General features: G+C 39.7%; 1 protein-coding gene and 1 long non-coding RNA gene across 3 annotated transcripts in view; one reads left to right on the top strand and one right to left on the bottom strand.

Moving 5' to 3' along the window:
- Positions 1 to 24536, bottom strand: part of RORA (RAR related orphan receptor A) — a 729290-nt gene that overhangs the window by 44890 nt on the left and 659864 nt on the right. The gene's annotated exons all lie outside the window — the stretch shown is intronic.
- The window catches only part of LOC131381116 (uncharacterized), a 94304-nt gene that overhangs the window by 53595 nt on the left and 16173 nt on the right, over positions 1 to 24536 (top strand). Inside the window, exons 3-4 of the long non-coding RNA XR_009209587.1 lie at positions 5088 to 5271; positions 7994 to 8359. This is a non-coding gene — a long non-coding RNA (uncharacterized LOC131381116). The remainder of the gene's footprint in view (positions 1 to 5087; positions 5272 to 7993; positions 8360 to 24536) is intronic.

The raw sequence follows: 24536 nt of genomic DNA, 5'->3' as shown, positions 1-24536 counted from the left end.
ACCACAGATGCACACCATACATGCCACACACACACTGCACGCGCACCCTACACACACACCCCACATGCTTACACATACACCGCACCCCCCACCCCCAACATATGGGCCTACACACGAGTCCATCCAGCTGCAAGTCCTGCCACCACTTGCTGAGAACCTGCGTGACAGGGCACCAAGGACACAAAAAGGATGCACAGAACCCACCAGCGCACCTCATCTTGTTACATTAGCTTCACTGCATAGGAATTAAGGATGAAAGTGAAAACTTTTTTTTTTTTTAAGGAGAAAGAAGAGAGTTGATTATGACCTTGAAGACAAAGTGTAGAGATTTGATTTGCAAAATTTAGAGTCTGGGGTTGAATCTCTACCCTGACATTTGTTAGCTATGAGAACTTGGACACTTTCTTAATCTCTCTGTGCCTCAGTTTCCTCACCTTTAAAACAAGCCCTATCTCATTATTACAGGGTACGCAAGTAAAGTGCCTGTAGCATCAGTGCCCACCACATAGTAAGTGCTCCATAAATGTTAGCTATAATCATCATCACTGTCTTTTTTTTTTTTCTTTAGACAGGGTCTCACTCTGTCACCCAGGCTGGAGTGCAGTGGTGCCATCACAGCTCACTGCAACCTCCACTTCCTGGCCTAAAGCAATCCTACCACCTCAGCCTCCTGAGTAGCTGGGACTACAGGCACACAGCGCCACACCTGGCTTTTTTTTTTTTTTTTTCCAGTAGAGATGGGGTTTCACTATGTCGCCCAGGCTGGTCTTGAACTCCTGGACTCAAGTGATCTACCTGCCTTGGCCTCCCACAGTGCTGGGATCACTGTCTATCTTTTAAGGATGATGGTATTTGGCAGGGGCTGCAGCTGGAGTTGAGGGACCTATCAGAAGAATGAAGGATAGGTCACTGTATTCCTTTTGTATAACGACATGGAGTTTAGCAGCTTTATTTCTAACACAGAGGCCTAATGTGAGAACACTAACTAGGGCACGATAGAAAGAAACCAGTGTTTCTTTCTAGGGAAAGCCCACAGTGAGGCTGGCATCTTGGAGAGGTGGTAAGTGGAGGAAGTGGGAGAGAGGCCTCACACACTGGTAAAGTGGGGAAAAGACTGAACTACAGGGTTTGGAGGCTCTCACAACTGCCCGTGCAGTGAGCAGAATTCACCAAATGCCTGTAACACTTTGTGACCCTCTTTCTCCAGAGCTCAGCTTCCTCATCTGTTCTTAGGCATAGTGCTGCACTACATAATCTTCCAGAGCCAGTCCCGCCGTATTACACCATGATGTGAAGAGTGAGCTGAACTCTCATTTCCCCAACAGGGACCTCTTTTTATGGCAAAACCCAGCAGGTTTCATCTCGTCAGGGAAAAGGGATAGAAAGTGGAAGAGAATTCTACCTGGTAACTAATTTCATTTTCATTGGTTTAGGAAAGGAAATACAATGAACTGTTCTCTTCGAGATCCAAAATAAAAGTTCTGGCAGCTAGAACACCGTTTTTATACACCGAACCCCTCGTGCTCTCCCTGCTTTTTTTTTGTTGTTGTGCTTAATGTTAGAAAACAACATTACTAGTATCAAATGAAGAGAATTTTTTTTCAAAACCATGTCTTGCCATTACAGATGAGACAAGGCAACACCGTGCTAATATGCTGTTGATGTAAAAATAAAAGTTTTTTTCCCTTGAAAGTAAACGTGCTAGGACAGAGTTAGATTGTTATTTTTTTTCCCCTCTCTTTGAAGGCCACTAATTGTGCCCTTTTGCTTTAAATCAATAGAGGCAAAGCCCACAGCAGATAGTGTCAGTAATGCAAATCCATTTCCTATTGTAATTCACTTTTCAGAACAAAACCTTTTCCATCAGCAAAGCATTTTAGAACCTCAAGCTACACTGCTCCCACCTGCAACTGTCTAAGGTATTGGAGGTCAAGGACAAACTCCAAGGCCAAGTCAAGGACCGTCAGGACACAGAGGAGTAATTTCTGAGGCAGCCCCCAGTGGTAACATAAAAGCGTAATATTCATCAGACAAGTGCCTTCGCTGTGAGATGTTGGGGAACCAAGCCCAGTGGGGTGGCTGGCGTCAGCTCAGCGTTCCAGAAAAGCCAAACTGTTCACCACGACTTGCCCTGATTTTGCCTTCACTGATATTCAAAGAGGCCTGAAGCAGTTATTGAAAGCAATTCCAAGAAATCGAGTTAAAAAAAGAAAATTAAAGTTTAGAAAAAAATCATTTGAATAAGTGTGTAGACTTACAAATAAATTCTGAATGGAACAGAATTTTTGGGGGGTTCATAACCCTTGGTATATTTGCTTTAAAAAACCAGCCGCACCTCAAACACACCCACCAACGATGAGACGAATGGCTAGCACTTATGAGGAATTATTATTCATTTAAAATACCCTTTAAACTATGTCACAAAGATAAATTTGTTTAGTCCTTACCTGTCCCCACCCTTCAAAATAAACCATAATATTTCTATTGAAGCCAGTTTCTTGTTCTCGGAATCAGCTTTTTGAGTTGTCAGTTAGGCTAGATGAGCTAATCAGTATGGAACTTAACACTGTCAGTAGCAAAACAGGTGCTCTATCAGAGAAATATCAGTCCATTTTAGGAATGTTTTTGAGAGTGAATTGTGGTATCTATGAGAGAAAAATCAAGCCTTTTCCCTCTTCTGGTCTGCTACAGTAAATGGTGTGACACAAGGATGTTTCACTGCCCAATTAGCACGGTCCATTTTAAAGTGAATCTATTATTTTCCTTTCCTTCCTCATTCTTGACTTTTAGACACTGCAAATTAACCTCAAAGAATGTCTTCTTTGGGCATAATTTTACAAATATTCTTTAAGATCTTTTATCACATTTCAAAGCACTTTGCAAAAACAAAATGTCCTCAGTGGGGCAGGTGCGATCTCAGGAATAGTGATAGAATTCATTTTAAAGAAGTCTGTGTGATTTTTCTACTGTATCATTTCAGGGTCTTTCCTTAAAGAGGCTTTAAGGAAGAATTTAAAATGGAGAAAGCCAACTTTTGAACATGGTGATCACGTTGCCTTCAGTCTCTTCTACGTCAGGGAGTCAAGGGGCTGTGGAACCATCCGTTCCATCTGCTACATGGTTTCTCACCCTTCTCCTAACCTGACAAATACTATGTGGCATCTCCATCATGGTTGACATTGCTAGGCCCTACCTTATTCAACTCTAACTGAAAAATGGGGAGCAAGAAAGGATTATGTAAGAAAAAATGAAACACTTTGAGGGCCAACTAACAGATTTCCTAAACTAATGATGTATTTTAATATTCCAGGGATTTGCTTTAGGACAAATTGTTATTTGGATGGATGCTTGTCTATTGAGAGAGTAATTGTTAAACTAAAGGAAATTGGTCACAAATACTTTAGCAATGGCTATAAATGACCAGTGGGCCAAGGATTTTGAGATCGTGAGAGACTTCTCCAGGAATGTTGTCATTCATTTCACTCCAGTGTGGCTCTTTTCCTCGATCTGCAGTAAGCCAAAACAGATCCCAGGAGAAAAGATAGAGACAGGAAAATAGGTAGCAGTTCTGTATAGTCTTCAGTAACAGCTCATAAACCTTAAAAAAAAATGGGATTTTGGGGCCGGGCGCGGTGGCTCACACCTGTAATCCTAGCACTTTGGGAGGCCGAGGCAGGCGGATCACGAGGTCAGGAGATCGAGACCGTCCTGGCTAACACAGTGAAACCCCATCTCTACTAAAAATACAAAAAATTAGCCGGGCGAGGTGGCGGGCGCCTGTAGTCCCAGCTACTCAGGAGGCTGAGGCAGGAGAATGGCATGAACCCGGGGGGCGGAGGCTGCAGTGAGCTGAGATCACGCCACTGCACTCCAGCCTGGGCGACAGCGAGACTCCGTATCAAAAAAAAAAAAAAAAAAAGGGATTTTAATAAAGCCCATTTTTATATTTTTAAACATAAAATGGAATAAAACGATGATAGTTCCAAAGGACTTCCTGTGGGGAAAGCTTCAATGTCACAACTAAAATTTACATCAAATTTCCCAGCGCACCCTTGTCTTCAACCCGAGGTTGTGTAACGGAGGTTTGCTGAGCCTGGAAACAGGGAATTCTGTGTGACTGCAGTAAAAGCACCAAGCGGCTTCGTGACCAAACTGTCCTGCCTCTTACTGATTTCTGAACTGGTGGCTGAAGTCAGAATTGTCTGTGATTACTATGAGATTATGACAATGAAAGTCACCATTCTGTGTTCTTTTGAGCAGGATTTTCCCTTGTGTTGTCCCTCCATTCAGCTTCCCACACTCACTGCTTGTGCAGAATTTTGTTAGTCAGGGGAGTAGCAATTCTGACACAACCGAAAGTGTGTACGATCAACAGTGGGGTAATCTGGATATCTGACACATACTGTGGGTGTGGAGATGCTCCTATGTTGTGGTGGATGATAGCCTTCGAATGTTCTTTGTTGTCTTCATTGTCATCCACTCTATTAATTTTCTAGAAGAAAGCTAGTGGCCAATATTTTCTTCCAACAAATTCACTGGCTCCAACCTTGACACCAAAATGAGGACTGAGCATCAAAGTTCTTATGTTGTCATTGCCTCAAACTACTTGGAGCAACTTCTTATGCAGCTGCTCTTAGTGCCAATGAGATAAGACACAGTTGTACTTTATAGTCCCTCTCCTCCTTTTTTTTTTTTTTAAGATAGGGTCTCTCTCTGTCACCCAGGCTGGAGTGCAGTGGCGTGATCTTGGCTCACTGCAACCTCCACCTCCCCCAGGGTTCAAAGGATTCTCCTCCCTCAGCCTCCCGAGTAGCTGGGATTACAGGCGCCCACCACCATGTCTGGGTAATTTTTGTATTTTTAGTAGAGACGGGTTTCTCCATGTTGGCCAGGCTGGTCTTGATCTCTTGACCTCAGGTGATCCACCCACTTTGGCCTCCCAAAGTGCTGGGATTACAGGTGTATGCCACCATGACTGGCCCGTTTTTTTTGTTTGTTTGTTTGTTTTTTTAAGGAAAATGGCCTGGTTTGGTTGCTTCACTTACCTTTTTCAGCATATTAACTATTGTTTGTTTTCAAATATCAAGCTCACTTTTCTAGGAGAACTATGGCCACTATGGAGAATATGAAAACATTGCTAAAGGAGGTGAAAGCCATTTCAGAAGAGTCATATATTAGCTTTTGGCAGTGACAGCGTTATGGGCACGGACATTCAGCCTTTCCAGTTGACTGCTTTGAAGGGGCAATGTTCACGTGGAAGTATACCTCCTAGTACGTTTGCTAAAATAAAATCAGTTTCATTACCTAATAACATAAATGACTTTGGGAGAAAACTCTGAGTCTCATGTTTTATTTCTCCTGATAATGCTGTTCAATTAGGGCAGACTTTGTTGAAATTCTGATTTCATTACCCATCACTGCTGCATGAAAATACGCTTTCTGAAGTCATGCTCTGAAAGAAACTAAGTTGTTTGCTACAAGTACCCCTACACAGAAATTAGAAAATTATATGACAAGAAGTTTACTTCAGCCTGCAGTTGGGACATAGGTTATTACTGAAAGTAGTCGTCGGCATGGTTTCTGGTTTCACAGTAAAAGAAGACGACTTGAAAGGACTCAGTGGTTTTGATGCTCTTCTGAAATGAAAACACTCAGTGAGTGCATAGCACTGGGTTGTCATTAATGTCAGCCAAGCGAAAACACTGTCTCCACGAACACTGCAGTCATTTCCCCGCCGAGACCATGACTTTCCACTCCCTGGCATTTTGGGCACTGTGCTAGTACTTTTCCAAAAGAGACTCTTAAGGCAATTCATTCTAGATAATCAAACACACATAACAGTCTTAAATGAATAGGTGGGCTGAATTTGCTAAAGTCAGCCAACAATTTCCAGGGGAGAATGTGTTATTTTCTGAGAAATACTGTAAGGCAATGATGAAACCCTCAAGTGCTGGGAGGCACTAAGTATAACTACTACACTTCACGGTAAATAGCATTAGTTTATTTATTTATTTATTTGAGACAGAGTCTCACTCTGTCCCCCAGGCTGGAGTGCAGTGGCGCGATCTCGGCTCACTGCAACCTCCACCTCCCGGGTTCACACCATTCTCCTGCCTCAGCCTCTGGAGTAGCTGGGACTACAGGGGCCCGCCACCATGCCTGGTTAATTTTTTGTATTTTTAGTAGAGACAGGGTTTCACCATGGTCTCGATCTCCTGACCTCATGATCTGCCCGCCTCGGCCTCCCAAAGTGCTGGGATTACAGGCATGAACCACTGCGCCTGGCCAATAGCATTAGTTTAAAATCATGTTGTGGATAAAAATGTAATCAAGTAGCTTTACATTGCTCCTATTAAACTTGATACACACAGTTTAACATGGTCTTGTGGAAGAAAACAGGAAAAATCTCTGGCATTCTTGATATGTTCTATGATATGTAGCAGCTCTTATGTTCTGTGTCTGTTGCCTATTTTGTAAACAGGCAGCAAAACACCATACTTTATCCCAAAGTTACGAGAAACAAGGAATTAAGCATGTTGTGTTGGATGGAGTTAATGATATAATGTTAAAAAAACCCCCACAGTTTCCATCTACTCTCTTGCTCTCTGCAATCAAGCTGGGCACGAGAGAAGAAAATAAACCGATTTTCTTAGGTAGCGAGCGAGTGTTGGAAAGTGGCATTTACTATATCACCAGGGCATATTTGTTGTTGTTATTTTTCCTCCCCCATTCATTGCCCATGAATTAATTTAAGAAACAAGGCATCAGGGAATAGGCTAAATATAAAACAGTATTTGCTATGTTTTTTGGTGTCAAGCACTATAAGACCAAGGTACTAAACTTTGAATGAGAAAATATTCTGCAGTTTCTCAGGATCTCATATGTTTGTCATACTTCCTACAGTGGTAGTATACTATTTTTAATATCACTTTTATATTGCTGTGATTTTTAAACACCAAGGTAAATTCCCACAGAAAGATTGCCTAGGGATAGGTATGTGTGTGTGGGAGGGAGGATCTGGCGATACTCATATGGTAATCTTTTTACTTCATCCATTTTCTCCACTTTCAAATTACAAATTCAAACTGTAATGTCACTCTCCACCCCCTCCCATCTCCTTCCCAATCAACAAAAAAAATAAAATTTATATTTTACTATGTGTATTGTGAAACAGCCTACAATAGGACACCAGTGTTTTTTAAAGTCCTACTTTTTATAAAGTGTCTGATTTTCTTCTGGCCATCAACTGAATTGTAAGGACAACATAGCTCATTTTATGAAACAAAAGTGATACTCGAAAACTAAGTGGCTGAAGATGTAATTGTCTATATGTGAGCTGCTTCTGACCTTGAAAAAAGTGTAGAAGAGGGGCCGGGCGCGGTGGCTCACGCCTGTAATCCCAGCACTTTGAAAGACCATGGTGGGTGGATCATGAGGTCAGGAGTTCAAGACCAGCCTGGCCAAGATGGTGAAACCCCATCTCTACTAAAAATACAAAAATTAGCCGGGTGTGATGGCACACGCCTATAATCCCAGCTACTTGGGAGGCTGAGGCAGAGAATTTCTTGAACCTGGGGGATGGAGGTTGCAGTAAACTGACATCATGCCACTGCACTCCAGCCTGGGCAGCAGAGCGAGACTCCGTCTCAAAAAAAAAAAAAAGGAACATTTAAGACTTGAAATTTAGATGGAAATTTTAAAGTTTTAAGTTGTTCATATTCTACCCCAAACACATTCATCTCAAAAAATAATATTTAAAGCCACAGAATTTATAATTTATGCATCAATAGTTTCTCCTTTAAGTGGTCACCAAAAAGATATCAAACTTTTTTTGCTATAAGATCATATTTAAAAAATATCAATGCAAGTGTTACCAGTTTTCAATCCTCCTCACTTGGATATTAAAGGGATTAAAGTTATTGTCAGCACACACATGGATCAGCTTTCAATGGAAAAAAATTAATGTTTTTTGACGTTGTTTCTTTTCCTTAAGGCTCAAGGACACTAGGAAAAAGACGTAAATAGAAGTATATATTATCATCTAGATGGTGACTCTCCAAGGGGATGATGAGGGAACAGAAGTAATGCTACCCTAATTCTGAAATAATAAAAGCTCAAGCAATGAATGGCTGAATTCACACCTCAAAATTTCATGGAAGACAGGCATACAAAAATAAGCTTTCAAAATTGAATGAACTCATTACCACAATTAAAGAAAACAAAAAGAAACATTTTGCATAACTGCTGGTTTTGCTGCTCCTTCTGCTAATTGAGTTTGTCTGGAAGAGTCACTGTGTGGACCACTGATGCTTCAATGCACTTAACCAACACCTTTAGAAGAAAACAGGATAGCTACAAAGTAAGTGGTATCTTTTTATGTTTCAGATTTCCATAAGGCGATTTCACAGCATTCCAGAGTGAAATCAATTAAGAAATAACTATAGCTATATAGGGAATATGCAACACATTAATATATTTATGGAGACTATATCTAGGCACATTTATTTTCAGCATTTGAAAATTACTGGTGAGAGTGAGTAACATCCCTTCCCTGTTGTTTTGATAATCTCATGTCTTTTAAGCAAAAGGAAATGTATACTGCATAATAGCTTTACCACTCTGACCTCAATATGGAGTAAAATGACAGATAACAAGCAGAAGCCGGTCAGTTTCACAAGTAAGTGAGTCTGATGCTTTGGCTTATCCTGGTCCCTGCTCGGTTCCCACATCTGGCTGACTTAGTTAAAACCTGCCATTTCTAAAGTTTAAGAAATTAAACATAGTTTGGGAGTACAAAGAGCCATCTTTGCTCTGATCTCATTAACAACCTCATAAGAGTTCATTTCCCTCACTAACTGTCCTCAGGAACGAAAGTTAAAAGACCTTGAATAATTTTTCCTACCGCCTCACAGTGATACTGTACTACTGTCCTCTTTCCTGGTCTGAAACTCCTCTGGAAAGAGATGCACAGCCTCTAGTAAATCATAGTTTTTGTTTTGTTTAGTGTACTCTAAAGAGCTACATGGAACCTTTTAAATCATTCAATGCCAGGTCCATAAACACCTCTGTGATTAACAAATCAAACCCCTTTCTTTTCAGTCAAGGCACCTGAGGCTGAGAGGTAAAGTGACTGTCCCAAGGTTACCAAGCTGGGGCAAGACCAAGGTGATACTGCCACCATCTGTTCATTCTCCTGCCACCTTTTCAACTAGGGTTTATCCCAACCTCCTCATTTCACAGAGAAAAACAGAACCAGTGTGAACAGAAACAATTCACTTGGGAAGAGTGAGCCGAGGCTCTTTTATCAGTGTAGCTGGTTGCACTTCGGTAGCCACAGGGGACCTGACTTTGAGGACACAAAACACAGGATCCTTCGTGGTTCACAGTGGTGGCGTTAGGGAGAGGCAATGAGCCTTGCACCGTAGGTAGAACACGATGCAGCTGCAGGTGCAGAGAGTTATCAGGGAGAGAAGGGCCCAGAAGACTGAGAAAATGATAGTGGTGTCAAAGAGGAAAATTACACTGAAATTACACCATGTCTATTTTACATTTTCCTCAGTCTCCATCCGAGCCACAAGTGCACTGCAGTCATTTCAGAGATACAGAAGCTTATCTTGCTTTTTGAAAAGTTTTTCTTAATATTTGTCCTAGGGTTCACAGGAAATGAAAAACCCAAGGCATCCCTCGCCCTCTCCCTGCAAGTCACCTGCTATGAATACCTGCATTCATTCTTCAAAGCATTTATCACTCCCTGGAATGCCACATATTTATTACCTGTCTCCACACATTAAGAATAAGATGTATAGAGCAGGAACCTGTCATTCTTCTCCATCCTATCTTCCCAGTGCCTGCCTCAGTGCCTGACACACAGCAGGTACTCCAAAGGAATAAATAAATTAGGAAATCCTACCACCTCCTTCTACCATGTAATATCTACTACCCTGGAGTGGAATGAAAGGGTTAAAATACCCAATGACAGCCTCAGGTCTTTCCTTCTTTCCTGTAGAGTGTGGAAACTCTACAGGAAGAACCGACACAAATTAAAGTGTCTGTCTAAAAAATCAATTGGGGCAGGCATCTTCTTCTGAACTACATTTACTAGAGCCTGCCACCCACAGATGTCAAAGGAATTCACAGGACTAAAAGAAAAGGCTGGTGGTGAGAAAGTTAATAACTACTCTTGTGACATCTAGGGCTGGGCTACAAGTGGTCAGCACATGGACCTCTCCATATATGTTGTTAGATGTCAAGGTGTGGCTTTACAGATAGACAGCCTTGGACCCCAATGCTAAATCTTCCACTTATTAGCATGGTCATGGGCAAGTTATTTAACCTCTCCAAACCTCTATTTCCTAATCTCTACCACAGAGATAATAGTACCTACTTCACAGCGCTGTTACGAGGCTCAAATGCAAGAATATATGTAAGCAACTAGCTCAAGCCTGGCATACAATGGTAACTGCTATTACTATTGTTATATGAGCTATTGATATTTTTATCTGATCCCAGATAATACTCAATAATCAAAGTTAATCTCCATCTGCTTTTCTGAACCAGGAATTACTGCTTTATCCTGGGATTACTATAAGGTCAAGATGGCAAGTGAGTTTCAGCTCATATTCTGAGTCACATGGATTTCAAGTGAATGCTTGGGGGCTGGTTGAGATGCACTGTGCTGTGATTGATTGTGACATGTGCCAAGGGTGTGGAGCCAGGCTTGTTGGTTGGTTCTAATATTAGAATTGGTAAGCCTCTTGTAGTAGTATCACAGAGACTAACAGCTATTTTAATATTATATAATAAAGCATAGAGAAATCAAAAGAATGGGCTAAGAGTCAGATGGTCTAAGTTCTAATTTTAGCTCTGCAACTAACTGGTGAGAAGATCAGAATACGCCACCCCAAATTATGATGCTTTGGCATGAAGATTATTTTGAGCTGAAAGCAACTGAGAAACAGCAGAAAAAGCTCTCTACCCTACCCCTATCTGCCTATAGGCAAGGCATACATTTCCCCTTGTAAAGGTGCCCTCTGCCCCAACCCCAGGAAGAGGAGACAACCCTTATCACTACAGATGGGCACTGACTTAAACCTGCTAAAACAAACCTTATTGAAGTAACCCTTGTCTTCTATTAGTTCCCACATATATTTACCTTCCCACAATTTATGGCCCCTAGAAGCCTCAAACCATTTTCCTTTATCTTGTCACTTCTCCATAAGTTTATTGCCCTTTGTTAAAATGGTATACAACCCTCCAGATCTGATGACCTTCTTGGGGGTATTCACTTAATTTCCGTGAGGCCCCCTCATATACATATAAAATAATCCCTTTTCTCCTGTTAACCTGTCTTTTGTAAGTTTATTTTGTGGGGCCCCAGACACTGAATATAAGCAGGTAGAGGAAGAAGTTGGGTTTTTTCCTCTCTAACACTGAGTAAGTGATTTTAATCCAGTCACTTCTCTTTCTCTGTAAAGTTATTTCCAATTGAAGTACTGTGATTTGCTGATAATTGATTTTTTTAAATGTAAGTAAAGTAAAATACATATAGCTATGACAGGGCCTGGGGTACAGGATGGGTATTTGTTGTGATTATTTGAAAGAAAAATAAAAGCACAAGGCTATTATATGGAAGTGTAACAGTTAAATATTTTCTGTCCTCATTCAAAAAGATTGACTCTTTCTATCAATGAGAAATATATTCACAATGAGATAAAATTGCAATATTTTTGGCACTAAAAAAAAATCAGCAAATGCTTAGTAATTCTCCAAGAAAGACAAGACTGTTGTGAATATGGGGGCTCTTTAATAACCAAGGCACCATTTAAAAATAGCTAGAATCAATTACAGGGCTAATGACCCATTGAAAGCCTTATTTAAATACCAAAGCCAGCACTGAACAATCATGGAAAATACGACTTAAAAGGGCTTTAGAGAGCAGAAACCAGGAACCGCAGTTGAAACAAAAAAAACACATTATCCTAGAACTCTAGCTACTTTGGTGAGAAACATTCAGGATGTGAAAAATCTCAGGGGAGTTCTCAGGCTGGGTAAGAGAAGCCACTAGGATCAACAGAAAGACAAGAAGATGACACATACAGTCACCTGTTTGGAAAAGAAGGACTGCTATTTAGCATTCACCCAAAGAGAAGAGAGAAGAGCCCTTCAAAAACCATTCTCCCCCAATCATCAAGGCTTTCTTTCCCCCTGCTTTTCTGATGTACTCACCCATTTTTAATGTACCATAGGATAAAATTAAAATTTCCACAGAGAGGAAAAAATATATTTTAATAAGTCTCTGTGGCCACTTTAGAGCTGCATTATCTCCGAGAGCTTGCTGTGTCTTGGTCCTCTGTGCCCTGCATCCACGCCATCATAAGCCAAAGAAGAGGTGATAATCTTCAGCGTGCCCTACTTGCCAGGCAAAAGTGATGCCACTGCAGTTCTTAGCTTCTCTCTGTACCAAAATGGCCTTTCTGTACGTCAGTATCCTGGGAGCACACCAGGTGGCCAGAGCTGAAACAGTGTCATTACTTCATTCATGCCCATTTATTAAATGCATTACTCTTACCCTTATTTACTATGGCCTAGACATGCCTTGTAGTTGCCTTGCTAAGTTAAAAGTGTCATAAAATCAAAAGGTTCCAAAGCCCTTGAGAGCTCAAGGTGGGGAGGTAGGAGAGGGAGTGAGGCACTCTCGACATATATTGGTTTCAAGGAGCAAATATAAATTTTAGTATAAATTGCTGTTCACAATAACGCTTTTTAAACCAGCAATTATTTATACTGTACTACTCGAGAAACCCTATAATTATTCTGAAAGCACTTGCCAACGTCTATCCTGTTTCATAATTGCCAACACAGCCTTGTTCAAAAGAATTAGTGGCGATGTTAAAATTCTGTTTGGTACTAGGTTACTGTTTGAAACAATTAGTGATTGCACGATGTTGGGATATTCAAGCAGAATGGGGCCAGTAAAGTACCTTAGGAATGAAATGGTCTTGTATTCATATTCACAGGTGGGAAGAAAAGGAAGTTGGTGGCTGAAAGGAAAAAAAAATTGCTTGAATTTTTTTTTTCCTTTTTTTTTTACTACTTTCCCAAGAAATACTGTCGTCTGTTGAACAAAATGATTTTAAGAAAATGTTCTTTCAAATGCTGGAAATGGTAGTGATTTGAAGGAAAAAAGATAACCCACTTCTCCCTCTTCCCCACTCCTTCTTGCCTGGAAAATATGTTTCTATTTCCGGCCTTTACTCCTGATATTTGTAAGTGAATCTGGGTAGTGATTGTGGAACCTCGGCTTACACATCTCAAAACACCCATCTGTGCAGGTCACTTGACTTTGCTGACCTATTTTCTGCTGTTTCTTTCTGTTACACAAACCTCCCCCACTTGAAAGAGCAATAGTCCCTCTACTTTCCAATGAAGCACAGACAGCAGAGAGATTTCTCACTCTCTGTAAATGCAAAAGCTTTTGGAATGTCTGGCATTTCAGGTGAGTGTTTAGGAAAAAACGGATCTCATCCTGGGTGTCTCTCTCATCTTTATTTCATGCTTTCTCTTCTTATAAAACCACAACTGTGGACAAGGGGATCTGTGTTCCCCATAGCCAAGTGAAAATACATTCTAAATCTACCCTCAAAATTGAGGGTGCTGTGCAAAGTTTCATAAATAGAAACAGGGAGGAGAAAAATCTGGCATGATAACTTCTGAATTTAAGCCATTTATTCTCACCTCCACCCCATTTCTATCCCGCCTCTTCTCTTTTATGAACACGTGCTGTAAAAGCAGAGAACTAAGGCAGTTACCTAAATAAATTTTGTATTACTTGTCTAAATATTTTAGGGAAGTGTTTTTCCTATTCTGAGTGTCCAGGCTATTTTCTTAGTTCTCATGTTCACTCTGCAGGTGAAGATATTGTCACTGACTGGGGAATGTGCTTGTGGACCATAACCCAAAGGTGGCATCTTTTGTGATAAAACAGGTATAACCCTGTTTCATGAGTCTATTGGCCACGAAAGAGATCCTCTATGCCTGGAAGTTCATGGCTTCCCCTTTCTCTTCATCATTTCTGGTTCTGCGGGAGGCTCCATCTTTGATTCAAACCTCACTTCTTCCTAAAAGCCTTTGTAAATGAAGAAACCTTGCAAATTACAATGGATGTTTCCCTTCACCATTCATGTATCCAGTTTCTACTTCCTTATCTGCGTTTTGTGAATATGGTGGCTTGCCATTTTGCCTCCAGGAACACTTGTTTGTCCACCCCAATCCAATGATAAAGGACAAAGAAAAGATTTATCAGAGCATGTATTTATGCATAGCACATCCCCAAATGCTTGAACAGCAATAAGTACCCAAAAAAGTACTGTTTAGGTAGCCAACTCCTGCTGTCTAATTTAATCCCACTGAAACTGGATGTGTCTTTTTCTCCTTTTGTTCTAAAGAAACTTGTTCTACTACTATTTGCTGGCAGAAATAATTTCCTGCCACCTGTAGTACTCTCTGCTTCTGTGAAGGCTGAACTTCAAGTTGCTGTGAAAGAATTTGCATTATCCCTCTATAGTCATACCTAAAATTAACCCACTGTCTTAAGTTAAATAAGATATAGAATGCTCACAACTGTTATGGTTATTGGAGAACTAGAGAGTGAGGCTTTCTGGCACTACAAGAGGATGTAGAAGATGACACATGTGGTTTGGCCTTTATTTGGAAGCAGCAAAAATCACAGAGGTGGTGGTTACAAGACAAAAAAGGCCAGGGGAGTGAACACAAAGTTTTGGCTGAGTTACTTTGTACCATTATGTAATGAGATACAAGCTCGGCCTTGCTTGAGTTCAAATAGCCATAATGAACTGTTATAAACTCTGGGATGGAAGGCATTATAAACATAGGAAATTCTGTACTTTCTGTACTTGGTCCTCCAGTTGGTCAAGTCTACTTGTATTCATAAGGAACACATTCCCTTGGGCTACAAGAGAATCATTCTGCAAACTGGAAACAGAAGTTACTTTCTGGATAGTTCTCTCGAAGAACATAATGAAGTAAACCCGAACTTCAGAAATCTCTGTGATCATGTATTTTAGAACATCACCAGAGCAAACAGCAATGAATCTCAGCTGATTAGAGCTTTAGTAAGTAATTGGGATAGCTGAATATCCAAATAGCTGGAGTTTTATCCAAGTAAACACATGAAAACAAAGAGGGCAGTTATCATAAAGATTTTTAAAGGAATATTTCCAAATTATGATCTATTTCTTTTCTTTTTAGAGAATTTTGAATAGAATTTACTTTCTTGATGATAAACAGTCATCAGAAATTTTATTTTAAAATTTATTAGAAATTTGGAGAGCAGGATGTTTGGCCTCTGAATGGGAACCTTAGTAGTGCCAATGATGAAAGAGAGAATTAAATATGGGTGATGTTGAGAAAAGCAAGATTTTTGTCTAGAAGTATGCCCAGTGCCACACCGTGGGAAACGGAGGCAAACACAAGAGTGGGCCACATCTCCATGGTCTCTGGATGGAGGACAGGTCAGGCCTTTGGATTCACTTACACAGACGCCAGTAAGAACAAAAGCATCACCTGAGGACAGGATACACTGATGGAGTATTTGGAGAATCCCAAAAAGTTCATCCCTGGAACGAAAATGATAGCCTATCTCAAAAAAGCTACTAATGAGCATTAGTTAGTTGGCCACGGCCTTGTTTATTACAAAACAGGAACATCTCATGACTTTTTTATGTGTACCATTAATTTAATAGATCTCATACACCAGAATTCAGATCATTAATGCCTGACAGAATATTTTTGTTGGGCAGTCCTGTTAACTAAGACTAGATTGTGGTTAAATGTGTATGTTCGATGTTTCTTTGAATTTTAATAGTAATTTCGATTCAGTAAATGCTATCACTGTTTCCCCCTTCTAAAGATATGGTTGGACTTCATCGGTAATGTTCAACTTTTCATAAAGATGGTGAATACCACCTTAAAACCTATTTGAGATTGGTTTTATGTTTAGATTTATATAACTGGTTATGTGAATATATTTAAATACTGGGGAATTTCCTTCACTGTCTCAGAACCAAGCAAGAGTCACCTGTGTTTTGTGTTCTGTTGCCTCTTAAAGGCAAGGTCTGAAGATAAGGTAGCAATGTCTACTTTATATTTTTGGCTTTGACTGTGCCAATCTAATTAGAATTCCCTATATCTAAAACGGTTCCCTTTACTTATAGAAAGGCATTTTAGTGTAGGCTTTAGAAAAGTGTGCAATATTTGGCCGGGCGCGGTGGCTCATGCCTGTAATCCCAGCACTTTGGGAGGCCGAGACGGGCGGATCACGAGGTCAGGAGATAGAGACCATCCTGGCTAACACGGTGAAACCCCGTCTCTACTAAAAAAATAAAAAAAATTAGCCGGGCGCCATGGCAAGCGCCTGTAGTCCCAGCTACTCGGGAGGCTGAGGCAGGAGAATGGCGTGAACCCGGGAGGCGGGGCTTGCAGTGAGCCGAGGTCGCGCCACTGCACTCCAGCCTGGGCGACAGAGCGAGACTCCGTTTCAAAAAAAAAAGAAAAGTGTGCAATATTTAGAGTGATATTATACACTAAAGTGTAATAGTTGAGAAGAGTTAAATATTTTTTATTTGATATTACACTTTGGCTTGTAGTGTAATATCAAATATACTTTATAAATAGTAAAATCTTATAAATAACAAAATCTAATAAAAATCAAATAAAGAATATTTACTATTAAACACCAAAGTGTAATACCAAAAAAGAGTATTTTACTCTTCTCAAAAAAATTTATTAGACACTTATGAAAAAAGTATAAAATTATTGTATATGCTGTAATGCTCTGAAGGCCAAGATTTATATGACATTTTGCCCCAACACTAAATGGCCCTGGTTGTTATCCTTTTTATGTTTTTTCTTCCTCCTTCATCCGTTGTTTTCCTTCCTTCTGTAGTCATATGCTAGATCTTATGAGGCCCTCCATCTACTTGTAATTAATATTTTGTCTTAGAATTAGCTATGTCTTGGAACCCAACCAGATAACTAAGCTTGTGTAAAAATTATAAATAGGATGTACTGGGTCTAAAGAGATTTCCTCTGAAATCAAGTGCATTCACTGTAGTGCTTGAACTTTGGGACTCTGTTTTGGCAACCTAAAGGCCTATTTGCTTACTTCCTAACTTCTCAGATGGTTTGTGACACAGAAGGTTGCCAGAGGGCAGATTCATCACAGGTGAGGTATTGCTGTAGTAGGAAGGCAAAAAAGGTAATTGAAAGACCCTGTTCTTCAAATTACCAAGAGAAAGATGTCGTGCAAGGAAAAGGACAATGACCTTTCTGTTATTTGCATTACGGCTTGATAATTATCACAAGTACATTCAGTTTGAGAGTTTCTCGATCTCTTCTCAATGCCTTCAAATAGATATGTTGTAAGACATGGCAAATTGATTCTTTACCTAAGCAAGGCCAATTTCACGTTCCAAAAATATTTCAAAGCCAAATACACATAACTTTATAAATTTGGCCACTGTTTTTTTTCCCCTTGACTGTTTTATTCTTGACTGCAATAGCCAAGAGTTAATATAGTTGCGTTTTCTTAAGGAAGCAACGTAAGTTCTAACAATAAATCTGTGAAAATGAATTTGTGATTTTAGTTCATTTTTGTATGATTTCAACCTATCATTGTAGCCCATACCTGGCAAAGCAAAAAGTTTATCACAGCAACTCCTTATTTTGCTCCCTATGAGATTGTATTAAATTTAGATCTCTCCAGAACATTTGACTCCCTTAAGGAGATTTATGTTGAAAATTATCATATAGCCACAAAACGCAGTCCGTTTTATATTAAAATGTGAGTGTATTTCTAAATTTTTTTCTTTTGTTTTGTTTGTGTTCTCAAGAGTGCTTTCTAAAACAAATTCATGTGACACAAACAGGGCCACCTTGCCCTAGTTACACCCTTACTATTTCATTAACACAGGAACTGGGCTACCATTCTGTTTTTGTTATGCTTATGCTGAATAACTGTACACAGCCAGCTGCCATGACTTGTCTGTAATTCCAGCACTTTGGGAAGCCAAGGTGAGAGGATCACTTGAGCTCAGGAGTTCAAGACCAGCCTGGACAACATAGTGAGACCTTGCCTCAAAAAAAAAAAAAAAAATTAGCTGAGTGTGGTGTGCCAGTCTGTGCCTGCCTGTAGTCTCGGCTACTGGTGGGGGAGAGGGGCCTGAGGTGGGAGGATCACTTGATCCTGGGTCACGGCTGCAGTAAGCTGTGGCAACAGAGCAAAACCCTGGGTGACACAGCAAGATGTGTCTCAATAAAAATAAGTATATAACTGTATTCAAATGGCTTTCTTCTTCTAATGTGGCTGCCTGGGCAATTTGTCCATTTTTCCCCAGCAGCAGCTGCTAATGTTTAAGTGTAATTTTAGGCTAAATTTTTTTTTAATTAAAAAAATTAAAAGTTACACCAGCTTATTGAAGCAAATATAGAAAATACAGAAAAGTATATGGAATAAAAAATAAAACATATTGTCTTCACTGCAGAGACAATCAAGTCTTTAAAAATGTACATGTCTGTATATACACATCTGTTCTCACACATGAGCACACACACATGTTGGCAGTGATGTTTTAAAATGTAAGTGTTTTTATACATGGGAAGTTTTAACTTGTGTTTTTTTAAATATGGAGAATGCAAAATAATAATAAATAATGAGGCATAATTGTAATTGTGATGACAAGAAAGTAATAAAAAAATGTTAAACTCTTTAACTCTGAAACTAACGTAAGAAGTTTATCCTGTGTTGTAGATCCAGGAACACTTGAGGAAGATGCTTTAACCACAACATGGCTCTCAAGGTTTTTGGACCCGCTTCCATAATGTAATAGATTCTGAATTGCAAAATACCAATACATTTTTTAAAAAAGTCAAGAAATATAGAAGGAAAGTACATCTCAATCTAAAACTATATCCATTGAGAAAAGAAAAATAGCTCATAACCATTTGAGCTATATGAGTGATGCAAAATTTATCATGCCCTGAGAGACATAATATGGGACTTCAGTCACACTCCCCCCATGCAGGGGTGGTGGGGGGGACTATTTAAAGCCATTTTGTTCCTGACTAGATGCTGCCTCCATTATCTTCATGTTACTGGAATCTGTGATACAAAGAAACAATAGCTTATGGGTTTAACAAAAAAATATTTTTTTCTTTTTTTTGAGATGGAGTTTTGCTCTTGATGCCCAAGCTGGAGTACAGTGGCGTGATCTCAGCTCACGGCAACCTCTGCCTCCCAGGTTCAAGCGATTCACCTGCCTCAGCCTCCTGAGTAGCTGGGATTACAGGCCTGCACCACCACGTCTGGCTAATTTTGTATTTTTAGTTTCACCATGTTGGTCAGGCTGGTCTCGAACTCCCAACCTCAGATGATCTGCCTGCCTTGGCCTCCCAAAGTGCTGGGATTATAGCCATGAGCCACTGCGCCCTGCCAGTTTACAAAAATTTTGTTGAGACAGAGTCTCACTCTGTCACCCAGGCTGGAGTGCAATGGCACGATCATAGCTAACTGCAGCCTCGACCTCCTGGGCTCACACAATCCTCTTGCCTCAGCTTCCTGAGTAACTGGGATGACAGGCATGTGCCAATATGCCCAGCTAGTTTTTACATTTTTTTTTTGAGGCGGGAAGAGGGGGGGTTGTTTTTGTTTTGAGACAGAGTCTTGCTCTGTTGCCCAGGCTGGAGTGCAGTGGCTCTATCTCGGCTCACTGCAACCTCTGCCTCCCGGGTTCAGGCGATTCTCCTGCCTCAGCGTCCCAAGTAGCTGGGACTATAGGCCCATGCTACCATGCCCGGCTTTTTGTATTTTTTTTTTTTTTTGAGTAGAGATGGGGTTTCACCGTGTTAGCCAGGATGGTCTCGATCTCCTGACCTCGTGATCCACCCGCCTTGGCCTCCCAAAGTGCTGGGATTACAGGTGTGAGCCACCGTGCCTGGCTTTAAATTTTTTGTAGAGATGGAGGTCTTGCTATGTTGCCCAGGCTGCTCTGAAACTCCTGGGCTTAAGTAATTGTCCTGCCTCAGACTCCCAAAGTGCTGAGATTATAGGTATGAGCCACCATGCCTGGTCAATAGCTTATGTTATTTAAATATAAATTCTTGATAAACAATTTAGAAACTGCCTCTTATTTCTTCCTTTAAAAATTCACTTGTAACTGCTGTTAATCCAAGTGTACAAGGCAACTTGAATCTATACTCCCAGGTGGCTATCCTCAAGTTTGGGCTCAAATAAATGCTATACTTAATCACATTTTCTGAATCTTGTTATTTAAGGCTGACACGTATAAGTTGAAATTCTCCCCAAAGTGAACATGGAGTCAGTCTACCAAAGTAAAACCAAACTAAGGTGAATATTTAAATATTCAGACAAACATCCCTGCTGTTGAAACAAATCACAAATATTTGCTTAGCATCCACTAAGTGCAAGATGCTGATGGTGCAAATACCAGGTGTGCCAGACAACTGCTCAGCCTTTTATACCTCTTGGCCTAACTAGACACACCTGCAGTTTTCCACATGGAATTCCTCTTCTTGCACTTTGGCTTAAGCGTGCATTTATTCTAATGGTAGAAAATATTAAACAGACTTTTGATTTAGAAGGTATCTCACTTCACTTCAAAGCAAAGTATACCTTGTGAATTTAATTAGGGAACCTTCATGAGATTTTAGCCCTTATGCATATTTCCAACTATTTTAGTCATCAAGAACACTTACTGTTCCAATTCTGCCACTGATGTGGTCAATCTTAGGGAAATTTCTTTGAGCCTCAGTTTCTTCATTTGTAGCATGGGGATCTTACCACCTAAAACCAAACTGAGATAGCACAGTGCTTGGGGGACAGGAGACTCTCAGTAAACAGCAGCTCTTATTGTTGGGCCCCAGAGAGTCTCTTAGGAAACGGGCTCCCCAGAGGTTCAAACCATGGCTTTTCCTGTGTGGCTACATCACAGACATTGTTTATCAGAGGACATATCTTCTAGTTCACTGTGGTTCATTCTTGGTGGTCACTGGAAGTTTGCTCCATAACAGCAAGTACACACACAGGTAGCGATGGCCTACATATTTGTTTTCAAGCAATGTTTTCCAGCAGACATGGCATTCAGTATTGTATGAAACATCCCCATTCTATTCCACAGACCTGCCTGCGGCTTTCACTTTGCCCTCTATTGTACAGCCTTTCATGGGCTGCTTGACTTGAGCACACTTCTCACTACATACTTCTTTTTATTAGGATATGAATTTTATATCCAGATAATGAATCCAAAGTCTGAGAAAGATGCATGCTTACAACTGGTATACAGCACGGCTGTGGAGACACGGTTGAGAAGCTCTGGGATGAGACACCTAAATTCAAATCCCAGCTCACACTTCTGTGTGAACTTATGTAAAAATTTTAACCTTTTTGATTCTCAGTTCCCCTCATCTGTAGAATGGTTATCCCCATTCTGGGTTATCCCCAGAGTTGTTGAAAGTTAAAAGTGATCATGCTTGTTCAGTGTTTAGCCCAGTGTTTGGCATAGAGAAAAAATGCAATAAATGGCATCTTATGATGCAATTGTTACTGATTTTATCTTAACATAATGCTCTTTACATTTGGCCCACCAAATAAGATCATCTTTTGGAACCATTTTTTACTGCCAGTGATAGCAATTTGGTGAGAATGATCCACCCTCTCATTTAGTTGCTTTTACCTTCACTTAAGAGAGAGCTGGCTAGGGATAGGGGTAAATCGAGGGTGACAAAAGACTATTTTCTTGTGTTCTAAGTCTGCTGGGCTGTATTAAATCTGATGTTTTGGTCTCATCAGGACAATCCTCTAACCAGGAAAGGTGGGGGCCTGGGAAGACTACAGCTTGCTAGAGCAAGTCATCCTTGACATGTTGAACTTTCAACAAGTTTATCACTCAAATATATTTGGGGGATAGGGAATCTGAGAAAATCCTAGATTAAAAGTATTTTATCAGCGCAAAACAGTGATTATTCTAAGATAATTATATGACAGCATAAAAGTATTGATATTTAAATAACTCAATACCCCAATGACACCCAAACTAAAACCCTGCAACCAGTACAATAATAGCATTATTATACATTTTTGCTTCACTTTGTGGGACTTTAAATTTAATGCCAGAACCAACAGCTTACAAACTGCTGTGGACAAGCAGTGACCCCCTTGTGAGCTCGGTAAATGTTATCTATTGTATTCTACCAATATCTCAGCAAAAAGACAGAGTGTTCCTGAAACAGTCTCTAAAGTCGTCCATCAGAGCTTTGAAGAACAACACTGTCTTCTTTTCATGTGGGCTGATTTTAAGGGACAATAGAGGTTTAACAGAGGACAACACAATTGGATTGAGATAAAACTGCTATATTCCCAAGAATTCTCCTATAAAGGTAAATTCCACAGATAAGACATTTACTTTTCTTCTTTTTACATTTTTTGGTTTTAATTTTTAAAGTTGCTTTTTCTTGCAACTAGAAGTGCAAGTACTATTGCTATTCAGTGTTGGTTTCAGATAGTGCTAGAGGTGGCAAAAATAATTCTGCAAATGCGACTCACAGTGTGCACATTATATGTAATCTATTTTCATGTATTCATTAGCAGAGACATTTGGAATGCCTTGTTGCTGAATAATGAAATAAATTGCATTTGTCCAATATCTTCCCATCTATATCACATTTATATCCGGACTTGAGCCTACACCAATGTTATTCAACAGCCAACTCTGTCTCATTCATAATGGATTTTTCTCCAAATGGATCTGTTTCGTGTTAAAATTAATGATAAAGGTAGTTTTTAATGGAATAGGCAGCAGGCAACAGCAGCTTCTGAAAGTATAACCTAATGGGGATAACTTAATTATTAGCCATATCACCCTCAGAGAACCAGGATTAAAATAAAACTCAATTCGGTACAAACATATATAGATACCACCCTTGTTTTTTTTTTTTAATTAGCTAATTATGATGTGGCCTGAATTGATAAAGTCAACACATCCTCTCAAAGAACCACTTAAACACTTAAGGAAAATGAATAGTCCTTGGATTCAAGGCCAGGTATTTGACAGATTTTTAAATGTCACTCACCTCCTGGCTTGAACAGAAGTGAATTCTGATACAAGTTTCTTGCCCACCTACACTCTTGATGCTAGTAAACTGTTAAGTAAGCATTTGGGTAATATAATGCAAAGTTAATAACAGAGGCCTATAATTAACATACACTCATATGTGCATTCTAAAAATAGGGTATCAAGGAAAGTCTTCCTATTAGGTGATGTGATCAAGGATTAATTGGTTAATGTCTATATGGCCCACCTATATATAAATAAGCTTATGATTATTATAGTTATGGAGAGCAGAGTTCAAAATCCACTTCAAGTTCAAAGAATAGTAATTTATACATCTAAGTATAGATGCAAATATTTAACTCTGTAAAAATACTTATTTTAATGCTATTCCAAATGTTTAATAAGTATTACTCATCACTCAAGTTTTACTTTTTCTCTCTTAGTAAAAAATCATAGATGATGCAAAAAATAACTCCCTTTTGCCATTAATAACATTTTAATGTTATTTTAATTTTTTTTGAAAACTTGATCATAGGAAGGGAAGAGGGAAAGTTTGGTGTTAATGCAGAAACTGCCTTGTTAATCACAGTGCATATTGACGGATGGATAAGCAGAAGGTGATTTAAATTTATTGAAAGCTAGGTTTATATGAAAGATAGAGCAATAAAGTTGGCTTCCCAATAAAGTTGGGTTCCTAGCCTCCAAGTCTTATATATTACTTGAGGTTGGGGAGATGACTAGATGAATACATGGTAGCAACTTATAAAGATCATAATAACAGAATATACCAAACCAGATTTTTTTTAGGGAATTCGGGAAGATTATTTGACATTTGATTTGGGCCACAGAGAATGAATATCACCCTTCCCTAGGCAGTGAAAGTTGCAATGGGAGTGAAGAAAAGCCAAGGAGAGGTCCCAGCATGAACATGCGTGATGTGTTCAAAGAGAGGCTCACTGTGTCTCAAGGGCAGGGTGGAGTGCAGCAAATGGCTCAATATAAGCATGGAAAATGGGTAGCGAGGTTGGCGGGACCTAATCCTAAAGGGGCTTGAATACTCTGTTAAGGAGTTTGGACTTATTTTCTACGTGACTTAAGCCTTCAGAACAGAAAGGAGTCTGTTTAGATTACGTGTGAGAGCTCATCTGTCCAATGTTCAACCACACAATCTCAATAATGATAAAGATACTAAGAAAGATGAACTAGCCACAACCATTAATCTGCTTCCAGACGAGCTAGCCTATGAGTTTTTAAAATATGTTTCTAGCCATTAATAACCAGGGAATTTCACATTAAAGTTCAGATTTATAGATTCTCTTAAGAAAAAAAAAAAAAGACCTGGTGATGACAGACATTCCAAATGGCGACAGAGCCAAGGGAGGTGCTCCCTTT

Source organism: Hylobates moloch, unplaced genomic scaffold (assembly GCF_009828535.3).
Source record: "Hylobates moloch isolate HMO894 unplaced genomic scaffold, HMol_V3 SCAFFOLD_14, whole genome shotgun sequence".
NCBI classification, from domain to species: Eukaryota; Metazoa; Chordata; class Mammalia; order Primates; family Hylobatidae; genus Hylobates; species Hylobates moloch.
This window is presented reverse-complemented; position numbering and strand designations above follow the sequence as displayed.